This window comes from Plodia interpunctella, chromosome 12 (genome assembly GCF_027563975.2).
Source record: "Plodia interpunctella isolate USDA-ARS_2022_Savannah chromosome 12, ilPloInte3.2, whole genome shotgun sequence".
In the NCBI taxonomy this organism is placed as follows: domain Eukaryota; kingdom Metazoa; phylum Arthropoda; class Insecta; order Lepidoptera; family Pyralidae; genus Plodia; species Plodia interpunctella.
This window is the reverse complement of record NC_071305.1, coordinates 5005566-5017387: the sequence shown is the minus strand read 5'-3', so window position 1 is coordinate 5017387 and position 11822 is coordinate 5005566. Positions and strand designations below refer to the sequence as shown.

Genomic DNA, 11822 nt, shown 5'->3' with positions numbered 1-11822 from the left:
ATAGATTGGTTATCTACATATGTGAAATCAAGGTAAAAGCTGAAATAAATGTAATAGCAGGCTATATTTTAAACTTAGGGCCTATGTACGGAAAGAAACAGATTAAAATTAGCGAAATTTATGGGTTAGGGAAAAATGCAAAGAATTTTAATGTGGAAATTCTTTCGAGTGCGGATTGTTTCTGCGCCGCCATCGCGATTCTCTCGCCGCCCGTTGAATATTAACTAAATGTACGTTGCAGATATTTTTTGGTATTTAACGACCTCATTTTTTGTTTTTTAATTAAACTTGGAAATTCCAGAGTTAGTCAAGAAAGCCAAAGTTCATTTCATGGCTTTACCTACTGTTAGTAACTAGTTATACATCAAGCAGTAAATTCATTCAATTTCACAAACATCAACCAATAACAAAAATAAACTGAAGTAAAAAAATAACTAATAATTAATTTAGTTATTTTTTGGGTGACCCTGACGTATAGAAATAGTCAAGATAATGGAACAACAATTATATTAAATAAAACTAAATGAACAATTCAACCAGAAGTTAAAATTATTTAAACTTAATAAAATTAAATTCAAAAAAAGAAAGTCCATTTTCTGTATTTCTGTTTCAACAATCTGAAACATTGTAAATAATGTCAGTTCACATTTCAGTTCAATTTTCCGATTGGTTAAAAAGTGAATTATCGGAAATACGTAATGAAAATGGCACGTAGGTACCGAGGAGCGCGCATGTCATGAAAAATTAATGCTTCAAGGTATTGATACCGCGGCGTTCTGAGTCATAAACTGAGGCGGGTGATGACCAATAAGTACTCAATTACCAATCAATAATCTTCAGGCTGTGCATATTTTTATCAATTTATTTTATTAATTAGCAAAAGTCTAATAAAATCAAGTACTTACTAGATTTTATTAGACTTTTGCTCGCGGCTACGCCGTCGTGAATTTCCCACGGGAACATTTCTTTTTCCAGGATGAAAGGTACCTACCCTATGTCCTCCAGAGCTCAAACTACATGTATGCAAAATATCAAGAAGAAAGGTTAAGCAGATAAAGCGTGAAGAAGTAACAAACTTTATAATATTAGGTTATGAAATAATTTATAGGTAAGATTATCATATATATTTATTTAACGAGTAGTTCATGAGTTTTTTTTAATTATCTGGATGTTAAGCTGTTCGCAATACTGCAGTATGTATTGTTTAAATATGTTTTATTTTGTAAAATTATTCATGGCCGACCACTAAATCAATGTTTTCCATTTTTTTAATTCACGCATTTATAAAATTCACTGACATAATGGCAATAACTTTTAATGCCCATTGTTATTTGCAGCGACAGTAACGCCACGTCTGCGCGACTTCTTACGTGGTTTGGAATTTTTCCTGAGCCCGGGCGAGTGGGATTTTGCATCTCTCAATATACACTACTTTCCGATTATTAATTTGATCATGATCAGTGATCATCCTTAAGCACATAACCAATTGTTGAACATCCTGACTTTATATTATTTACAAAGAAGGTACAATTTCATGTGCAGTAACTAACAACAACAATAAAAGCTACCATAACACTATTTCTTAACAGCAACATAACATTAGTACAGAAATCTGTAAAAGATGTTGAAAGCACGCGGCGTTTCTCACGCGAGGGCATTTGCCCAATTTATAGGCTTTTACTCCTAGAGGCTTGCAGGTGTCGATAACTGCTTCAGTTAGCACCGACAAACTAACTGTTAGATATCACGATACTAAAGTTATCATTGAAATCCGGTGTGTGGTTCCCGCCCTAGAATAGGACTTACTCCATATCCTTCCGTGGACGTCGTACGCTTCTATGTGTTAAACATACTTTTTTCAAATAAATTTCAAATCAAAATAAATTTGAAAATTATCAAGTACTTAGTCAATATAAGGAAGAAAATTATGCTATAGACGTATGTATTCCCCTTGCTTTGCTCATTTCTAAAAAACATACCTTTTAAATACTATTTTCCCATGTTGAAATTGTGTAACACTGCAATGATTCTTTTATTTCGTTCCTGTAAAATATTTAAAAGTACAAATCTAGAGTTAACAATTTGTAGACAAGTATTTAAATAAAGCAAAGTAAGTAACTTGTGAAACAACCAACTGCGGAGAGTTGTGAAGCCAAACCTAGCTGGGAGCAAGCGGATACAGAATTACATAAACTGGATATTAAATTATATGAGATTTAACATCAGTTAGATCTTCAGCGAAAGTCTTTCTGACGGTTCCGCTTTCAGGGCTAAACTCCTGGAACGATTTTGTCGAAATTTGTATGCATATAGTTAAAGACCCGTATTCAAATAAGCAATTTTTTTTAAATCTACCAAATGCGGGCGAAGCCGACGGCAAAAGCTGTTAAAAGTAACGTGCATAAATTAAAACTAAGGACAAAATTCAAACATGAAACTAAAACCTAACGTGTCTATGGATCAGACTCTTCTAGTAAAACTATTGTGGTAAGTAGAACAAGCAGTCTCAATCTCGACTATAGGGTGTTTGCTTTGAGCGAGGAGAATCTGAGGCGCTACCATGAAACACAAACGTAGCACGTCGTTGCATCCACACGTTTTATCTATTTAGGGTTCTGTACAAAAATAAAACATTACTCGTTCGTATGTCTGTCTGTCCGTCCGTCTATCACAGCTAATTTGCTCCGAATCTACTGGACGAAATCAGGTGAAATTTTGTAAAATGGTGTAATTCTACGTGCAGAGTAAATAAATAATAAAGTTGATTTTCGGAGTTTATCTGCCGAAAATCACTTAGGAATACAAAGTTCATACTTTTCGACAGATTTGCTTATGGATTCCAGGAAAATCTATACCGGTGTTTTTATACAGTACTACGTGTATGTATGTTTCGTGGTAAGCCTTCAGAATCTACTTGAGCTTATGTTGCTTTACCAGAAGGATTGCTAACACGACGTGGAGTAGCCTTATTATATATTTATTATATATGTATACGTTGAATTGTACCCGTTTTACTTGGACGTTAAATTCCTATTTATATGTATAATCTACCAGTTTTATCTACCACGCAGTTTATTTTTAGATTTCAGGTTTCTTGTTTCGAAAATTTGAAAAAACAATGTCTAGGACTGTCAGTATATTTATTACTCTGCTGTGGAATTCCACATGATAATAATAATCTTCAGCGGTCTCATGTAATGTATCTATTTCACATGACTACATACAATGTATTTAATTTAGATGATTTGGTGTTTTTTCTTCAATTCATTATCAGTTTAAAAGAGAGTAACGGGCACTTTTGCGTTAGGTACGATTCGGGGCGGCCTTTTTGACTAAATTATAGATTTATAATGATTATGTATGTTACCCATTTAGCATAGGTATTTGAAATGTATTTCACTGTAACAATTGTTAAACTGACTAATGTAACTAGACAATATGACAAGTCAGGCCTAGACAAAACTGCCAAATGCTTCCTGTCAGTCGTGGTATGGAATATTTACTGCACAACTTTCTGCCTTTTCTATGTTCAACTTACTTTCAATTTAAAAGAGAAACGATGTGATACTTTTTTATCTCTTAGCATAAGAGGCGTAGGAAGTGTTGAATTTCGTTGGCGAAATCGCCTATTTACCGGTGGTCCAGTTAAAAATTCAAGGATCTCTTAATTTGTATGCTAATTTATTTTAATTCTAACCCTTTCTAATATAAATATTTATTATTTACGATTCGAAGGAAATTATGAAAAATCTTTACCGACAAACGAACTGTTAGATATCTCGATATCATAAGTTTCATTGAAATCTGGCCTGTTGTTCCCGCCCTAGAATAGGACCATTCCACTCGCCGTGAATGTCGTACACGACTATGTACATGTTTTAAAATATATGTCCTAAAATTATCAAGTTGCGATTATTTCGCAGAAAATAAATATGATGAGTATTTATGTATAATTGCAAAATGTGTAATGTTTTCGGTACGTCACGTAGGTACCTACCAACTTTTACGCACTCCTAAAGCGCAATATCTATAAAAATCCTCATTAGGAATTAATACTAACTCATAAAAAAATTTACTAATAACTTAAATATATCACGTAACTACGTACTTATAAAGTACTGTGTGAGTGATTGAAAAACTAGCAAAGTTGATCATGCTTTTTATTATTATCTTTGTTATAATTAATTTAATCGTGTCAACGACCTATCGTGAAAAGCGAATAAAAAATATGAAAATGTATTACCAAATGACAAATGCGATGGCTAATATCCGCACCACGTGACTTGTAATATCCCGTAATTTCTCTACAGCTGCAATGAGACGAAACGAATACACTGAATTCATCTTATATCCTAAGACTTTTCATTTTAAATTTATAATACGGTCGATTTAAATAATGGTTTACGACTAGTTAAATACGTATTTTTTTTCAATGTAAAGTTATCTCAATTATTTATTTATTTAGATAAATACAACGGTACACAATATATATCCTTTTAAAGTATTTAGTAAGAAAAAATAAGCACAATATTATCATCCTAAACACGTTGACAAAACTGCAAACAATTCCTGACAAGCGTCTTCCTTAGGTAAATAATGCGAATTCTTTTTTTAAATAAAATTATAATCACCATTGAAATCAATCTAAGTAACCAGTATTATTAGCCAAAATTGTATTAGGTACCTATATCGCAAATTAGACGTGATCAAATCAAAAAATATGAAATAAGTATACGTAGTTAACTCTGGAAAATGGCCGCGAAGGTCTACATTCAAAAAATAATCTAAAATATCTAATACGTAACGTCCAATAAAATTACGTATCTATTGCGGCAAGTACGTTATACATAGTTTTGTCTGTGCATAGAACATTACGAAATCCGCATCCATTACCGCAAAACCGCAATTGCAACTAATGTGACGACGAAACGCATCAGTGCACTTAACACTGCAAACACGCCCTGTACCAAATGTAGACAATACCGCAAACTTGGAGGACAACTCCCGCGTTCATTGCTAATGCTGTGTTTGTGTTTTACTTTTGTTTTGCGGGCATTTATTTTAATAGTTAGTCTTACCACTAGATTGCGTAAAAGTCATGCCTTTAAGCGACCAGTAGTGTTGTCAATAACACACTCGAACGAAACGAAGTTTATCTCACATGCTTGGCTGAGAATTTATTTTATTTTATTAAACGTCCTCACGTTTGGCATTGTATTCTTCATTTCATACAGTAACTAATACAATACATTTAATTGATAAAATGTATAAAGTTTACTCAAAATGTTAGTTCACCTTTAATTCAGAAATTTGTCAAACAAAGCAGACGCATTATATCTATGGCAGGTACGCCATAGATATAATGCGACACATGCGTGCAACTACTAGTGCGTAGTAACGTAGAATTCGAACCTGGACTTTTCGATTGAGCGTGAGAATCGGGGCCGGTAATTGTAAAAATAAAGAAATTGATAAATAAACACTCATTATTTTCTATTAATGTAGACCGCACTAGAAGCTTAAAGCTAAACTAACTGGGTGTGGAAACAAATCCGCTTTTCCACGAATTGAATCGAGTTCATATCGATAGTGGAATCGATTCCGTCTTTGTTTCACCAGTCTATTCATACGAGAAACTTTAACCAGTTCATTTTAGTAGAGAGATTTATACGGTACAACGATTTTATCTTATACTTGAAATCTTTGTTAAAAATTAGGTACCTACATTAGTAGAAGGTATTGGATTTAAGAATTAGTTGAAAAATACATTAAATAAGTACCTAGTGTTATCTGGAGGTCCTGAGTTCGATTCCCAGGGCAGGCAAATATTTGTACCTGAGATCACAAATATTTTATAGAGTGTGTAGTGCCCGTTTCGTGTTTGTGTCCATCGCGATAAACTTAGTGCTAAGTGTGGGCCGTTGAGTTTTGTCCATTGTCTTGTTTATTTTCTAGTAAATACCTAATGGCAAAAATGTAAGGTTTGGAATCATACTTTCATCCCGAGTGTTATTAGATCTTATGCGTATATATATTATAATGAGATAATACTTTTATTTCAATGAAATTTTCTGCGGTTCAATTATCTATCGATCAAATATACAAAAATAATAAATAATTCACGTTTTTCTGTTAGTCCAACCGAATTCTATAAATATTTAGCAAAAACGTAAATACTTATTTTAGAGTAGAAAAAGTATCTCTCCCACTATCTCCACATCAAGAATCACTTCAATACAATTCTCCGTTTTGACGTGGAAGGACAAACAAACAATTACACTTCCACATTTATAACATTTGTTTAGATATGCACGGATATACAATAATAAAAGCAAAAAAAATAAAAGCATTTACTTTTCACACCATTGACTTAACTCGAAGAGCAATTTTAATAAACGCACGTACATTCGAAGCAGTTAAGGATTTGGCACAGACGTTGGACTTATCCTGTCTACGTGAGCTGGTGCCAGCCAAAGCTTCTTCTCATATACCAAATATATTTATGTAGTTACTATTTACATTTCTTCTACGTATTGTGTTGTTTGAACAAAGGTCGCTTTCTCTCTCTGGTATAGTCATTGCGTAGGTACCTAAGGAGAGGCGTGTAGCGATATAGTGGCCCTTGTCTATAGGGCGTAACCATACTACTCTTCCGTGGATATCGTGCGAGGCGACTAAGGGATAGAGCTTCAGCATCAGATAGGCAACAATAACATTTTTATAGGTTGACCGGTTGTGAAATTACACAATCTTCATTTTAATATAATTATTATTTACATCACTGCTAGAACATGCGGAAATGAGAGAGAAAATCAGAAAGAATGATCTCTCTCTCTCATTTACGTAACATTTAAAAATTAAAAATGTAAACGTAATAATAAACGAATGTAATTTTCTTGAACTTTCATTACGAAAATAATTGTTACTTTAGGTATACCTAATATGAAAGTATTTTTGCGCAAAACTGTCCAATTTTCCTGTGCAATCTAAAAATTGGCTTTATTTTTGTGAAAATTGATCGATTAGCGTGAACACTATCACGACTCACCCCAAACCGACCCCCGACGAGCCAAATCGGATTATCCGTTGTTGCGTTCAAACTAAAACAAAACTGCCAAATAAATCCCGTTAGTAAATCGTTGAGATACTTTTTATAATACGGAAAAATAAAAATTCGCCAATAGACTATTTCAAATCAAAAATGTATATGGAGATTGTGTGCCAGTGTTATCCAGTCCTGTGTCGTCACGATTTTGGTGTAGGTATAACAGAATTGCTAATACATTTTAATCAAAACCACAGACATAATATTAGATAGACCCAGAACAAAAAAAAATAATTCGCGTAATTAATAAAACGAATATGAACTGTATATTTCCATTGCGTAAATGCAGATTGAATCACAAAATCAGTGCAAATAACCATTCTTCATGGGTCGCCATGACCCAACTGTGATTAGCATGTAAATTAATTTCGAATAAGGTTCGAGTACCACAAATGAATTTCAATTGGGCCGGTGAATCACCAGAGGGCGTGAAAGTGTGATCGAGTTATAAAAAAATGGGGGAAACCATGGAGAAATTGTCTATTGTTTCGGAGTAGGTGTTGGGATATCCAAGACAATTGAAATTTTCTTTTCTTACTTACGAAATTTATTTATTTAAATTTATTGCACAGCAATACAATTTGTAAAAGTACAATAAGCGAACAATGCTAAAGCCTTCGGGTCAACAAACAGAGAGTGCTATATTAATAAAATTAGATACCTAATAAATAAGATCTAAGTAGATATTTAATTCTAATGGTCACTGGCAAAGTTGACGGCAAACGGATGCGAGGCCGGAACCCTATATCTAATAGGTCTGACCGAATAAGCGCTGTTCTGGATACCAAGTTGCATGCAGCTCTTCACGTCGCAAAGGACCGGAACATATGGACGACGCGTCGTGAAGAAAAAGTTACTCCTTCGGGAGTAACGACGACGAGCACGACCGAGGAGGAGATATTTAGGAGAGACCAGGTAAGTAGTAAACTTGCTTACCTGCTAAATAGTAGGTATACTGATCGGTGAGGTTGTGTTACCGTTATTGCTACAAAAGTGTGACCGCTTTCGAAAAGTTTTGAGAATATCGATTTTAAATAAAGTAAATACCTACGTGAGTTCCTACCTACGTGTTTCGGCCGAGATTCAATATAGTACATTGTAATAGATAAATGACGAATATAATCACATAGGTTATGTAGATATACCAACGAGAAAAATAAAAAATCGTACCAACAAAATGATATTGCAAAACCAACCCAAGCTAAAAAGTATCATAAAAATACGAAATAATTAAACATATCAGCATAAAAACTGCAAGAATGCTGCTTTAACTAAACAATCAGATAGTCGCATGCATATAAAATGCGCATTAGCTATGCAGCTCCCGTATGTAGCGGACTGGTCCATAATGACAACGCTTGTGCAGCAAGCTGTAGTTACAGCGGATGAGATGGGCAAGGTCGGCTACTGCCCAGGGCGCTGTATGCTAAAGGGCGCCACAGGTTTGGGTAGTGTGTAGACACGACCGCCGGCGCGGCGGCGCCTTTTGTGTGTCCCTATACAGTTTTTTTTATTATTGCGTTATCCCAGATATTAACTCAGAAAATCTATGTTGCTTAGTTTGTATGTGAACTTCGTTTCAACGCAAGTAAAATGTAGCAATAGATAAAATTGCCATGATTCGGTGAAAACTTTGCCTGTAGTATATATACCTGGCATAACACTAATACACGACACAATACAACAAATTAACTGAAATGTATAGGCAGACTATGTGTGGGCGTGTGTCTGGTCTGCAAAATTATTTTTCCCAGGGCGCGCGGTAGAAAAATCGCTCAGGGCACCTGTAGTGCTAAAATCGGCACTGTGCAGCACAATTCATTCGTTACTTCCCTGTTTCCCTTATTACGTTTGAGAAATTGGGGTGTGGGGTGATTTGCCAATGAGCTATTCATTAGGTAGATGAATATGCTTTGATTGGGATTTTGGGCAGGTTCTAGCTATGCAATTATTGTTGTGTAATACATATGTGTATGAATTAGAAGGGAGGGAACGGATGACAGCGGCAATTATTTGCTAATAATTATAACAGTTATTTGTAATACACTTATTACTAGCTGCGCCTGAGGATTTCGCTCCCGTGGAAATTTCGGGATAAAAAAGTATCCTATGTGATATTCCCGGTTATATTTACCCGTGTAGGTATCAAACTCGTAACAATCCGTCCAGTATATTTTGCTAACAAACACACATACATCCTCTCAACTTTCGCATTTATAATATTAAGTAGTAGGATTTATACAAAGTAGCTAACTCAAAATCTTTAAATGTATCCCCACACAAAAATTTATCAATAGCCGATTAGACGTGAAAGCATTGTCATTTAGGTACCTATAGTATAATATTCACATTCACAATTTATTTCTGTTTTCTTCATAAATTTAGTCAAGATTAATAGATAAAAGCGTAAAATGTCACATGGCAATTTGTCAAGCACCCCGTTGTGATATGACGATAATATTTTAGAACGTATGCAGAAAGGCGATGTTTCACTGCACTCCGGAATCCAGTTGCACAATTTGTCTGTGTTACCTGCTGAATGCTGTAATATTTCCCCACAGTATAAATATTATAGTTATTAGGTCGATATAATTAACTACATATAATATAATTAACGATAAACTTAACCTGCATGCCTACTTAACTACCTATTTAGCTAACCTTAATATTAAAAATTCTAGATTAAGTATAAGTAATAATGATTCCCGTTACCCGTTACTTTATGTTACATGTATTTACTTTACCTATTAAGGTATTTTTAACATTAGGTACCTATATCTAAAGATAAGTATAGGCACCTAGATACTTGTACATAATATGATACCCAAAGCGGTAAGTAAGCAGGACTTGACTGAATAGAGACTGCGTAAAATTGTTAAAGAATGAAAGAACCGACCAGCTTTATAGACTTGCTCCATACTGTTGGTACTTACTACAAGTAAATGTAATTGGAATATACATAACGCAGTAGTTACTTGGTAATTTTTGACTAAATAATAATAACTAATCCTTAAACTTTATTGAATTTCTTGACTAGCGACATTTTGAGAGACGTGATGAGAAAAGAAACAGAAAAAAGTGTTGCTGGAGTGATTCATATAAGAACGACCGCGGGATGAATCACCAAGGATCGTTGATGCGGAACGTGACTCAGGACTGTGATGCAGCATATGCACCTATACATGAAGCTGTCTTCATATGCCACGTTCTGTCTCTGCATTAAACACACATACAATTTAAAAGTAAAATGACTGATTTGTTAGTTGGTACCACATTGATAAGTAGGTATCTTATTTATTTGGTTTTTGAATGTGTTGCCTAAAAATAAACGATGGCAACGCAAACAGTAAAAACCAATTTACGAAAAATCTAAAAGATCAAGTCAAATTCAAATCGTTTATTCAGAAATTGGACCTTCACAGGCACTTTTTCACGTCAACTTTGTATTAAATATTCTCACAAGCTACAAACTACTGGCATAATCATCAAGTCTTAAATCCTTGCATGTTAATTACACAACTAATTTGTAATCTAAGTTGGACAAGCCATTTTCTCTTCCGTGGCCATGTTGATCGGTGGACGTGGCCGACTGGCGACAATCAACGTCTGTTTATTGAGACGAATGACCGCCATCCCTCTGATACCTTCACGAGGAAACCAGATTAATTTGCGGTTTCCTGAAAAGATACGTCACCTTGATTGTAGACAGGTAAGTACCTATCTGATTTCACTAGTTGGAAAATAGACAAATAAGTGATTTAGGTACTTTTGTCTCGTAAAAGTATATTTCATACATTTAAATGTATTTTCTTGTACAGTCAACAGCTCATCAACTTACCTAAATTCATTACAAACTCGCCGGCAGGTATTACCGCGCCATAGAAGTTAATGCAGGATAACTTGATGTGCTGTTGACTGTACACACATGCACATTTACTTGTGACAAATTTTGAAAACAATAATGAGATGAAATTCTGGATTCGAGTCAGATTCGAATCCACGCTCGTGTCTATTTATCTATATATTAATTCAGTCTAACTGGCATGGTCTCGAAAACTAAGATCCGGATAGACAGGGGCGTGGGTTCAATTCCCAATCGATTCCAGAATTTTATAATCTCATTATTATAAGATTCAAAATTAGATGCATTTTACTAAAAAATCGTGTTGTCACAGGATATTACCTCCAATTCGTAATAATTATATAGAACACACAACCACAAATGTTCCACAAATATATAAATTAGTTTTAATGTAATATTGTTTTACCTATCTACATAGGTATCCTTACTGTGTACTGTGTAACTGTTTTCAAGAAATATTTAATGAAAGATGGCACAGCGCCTTAGCAATATTACAACTAACTTTTAAGAGCTTAAGAACACTGATGAATCGTGTAAGTTTTAAACTTTCACGGAGTTATGTACTTAGAGCTTACGTAGTTCGATAGTGGATATATTTGCATTACAAACCTATACAAAGGTGTACATTAATCTTTTGTAGACCTTGTTTATTTTTAGTTAAATTACCTATTAGTAAATAGGTACTTATACTTATATGGTATATAATGCTGCACTACCATGTTGATCTTGATCGAACATACATGCACTTAGAATGTGTCCGTTACTCTCCTCGAAATATATCTAAATATCAATCGACGCAATGGACAGTTTTAAAATGAGGATTCTTCTCATAGGCTAGAACCCAGAACCTGGCTC

General features: G+C 34.4%; 1 protein-coding gene across 2 annotated transcripts in view; it reads left to right on the top strand.

Moving 5' to 3' along the window:
* Positions 1–7933: 7933 nt before the first annotated feature.
* rsh (radish) overlaps positions 7934–11822 on the top strand; it is a 200271-nt gene continuing 196382 nt past the window's right edge. Inside the window, exon 1 of one of the 2 annotated variants that reach the window (XM_053753024.2) lies at positions 7934–8020. The gene's annotated coding sequence lies outside the window, so the exon portion shown is untranslated. Of the gene's footprint in view, positions 8021–10682; positions 10815–11822 lie in introns of those variants that run through there. The other variant, XM_053753023.2, reaches the window with a different exon arrangement.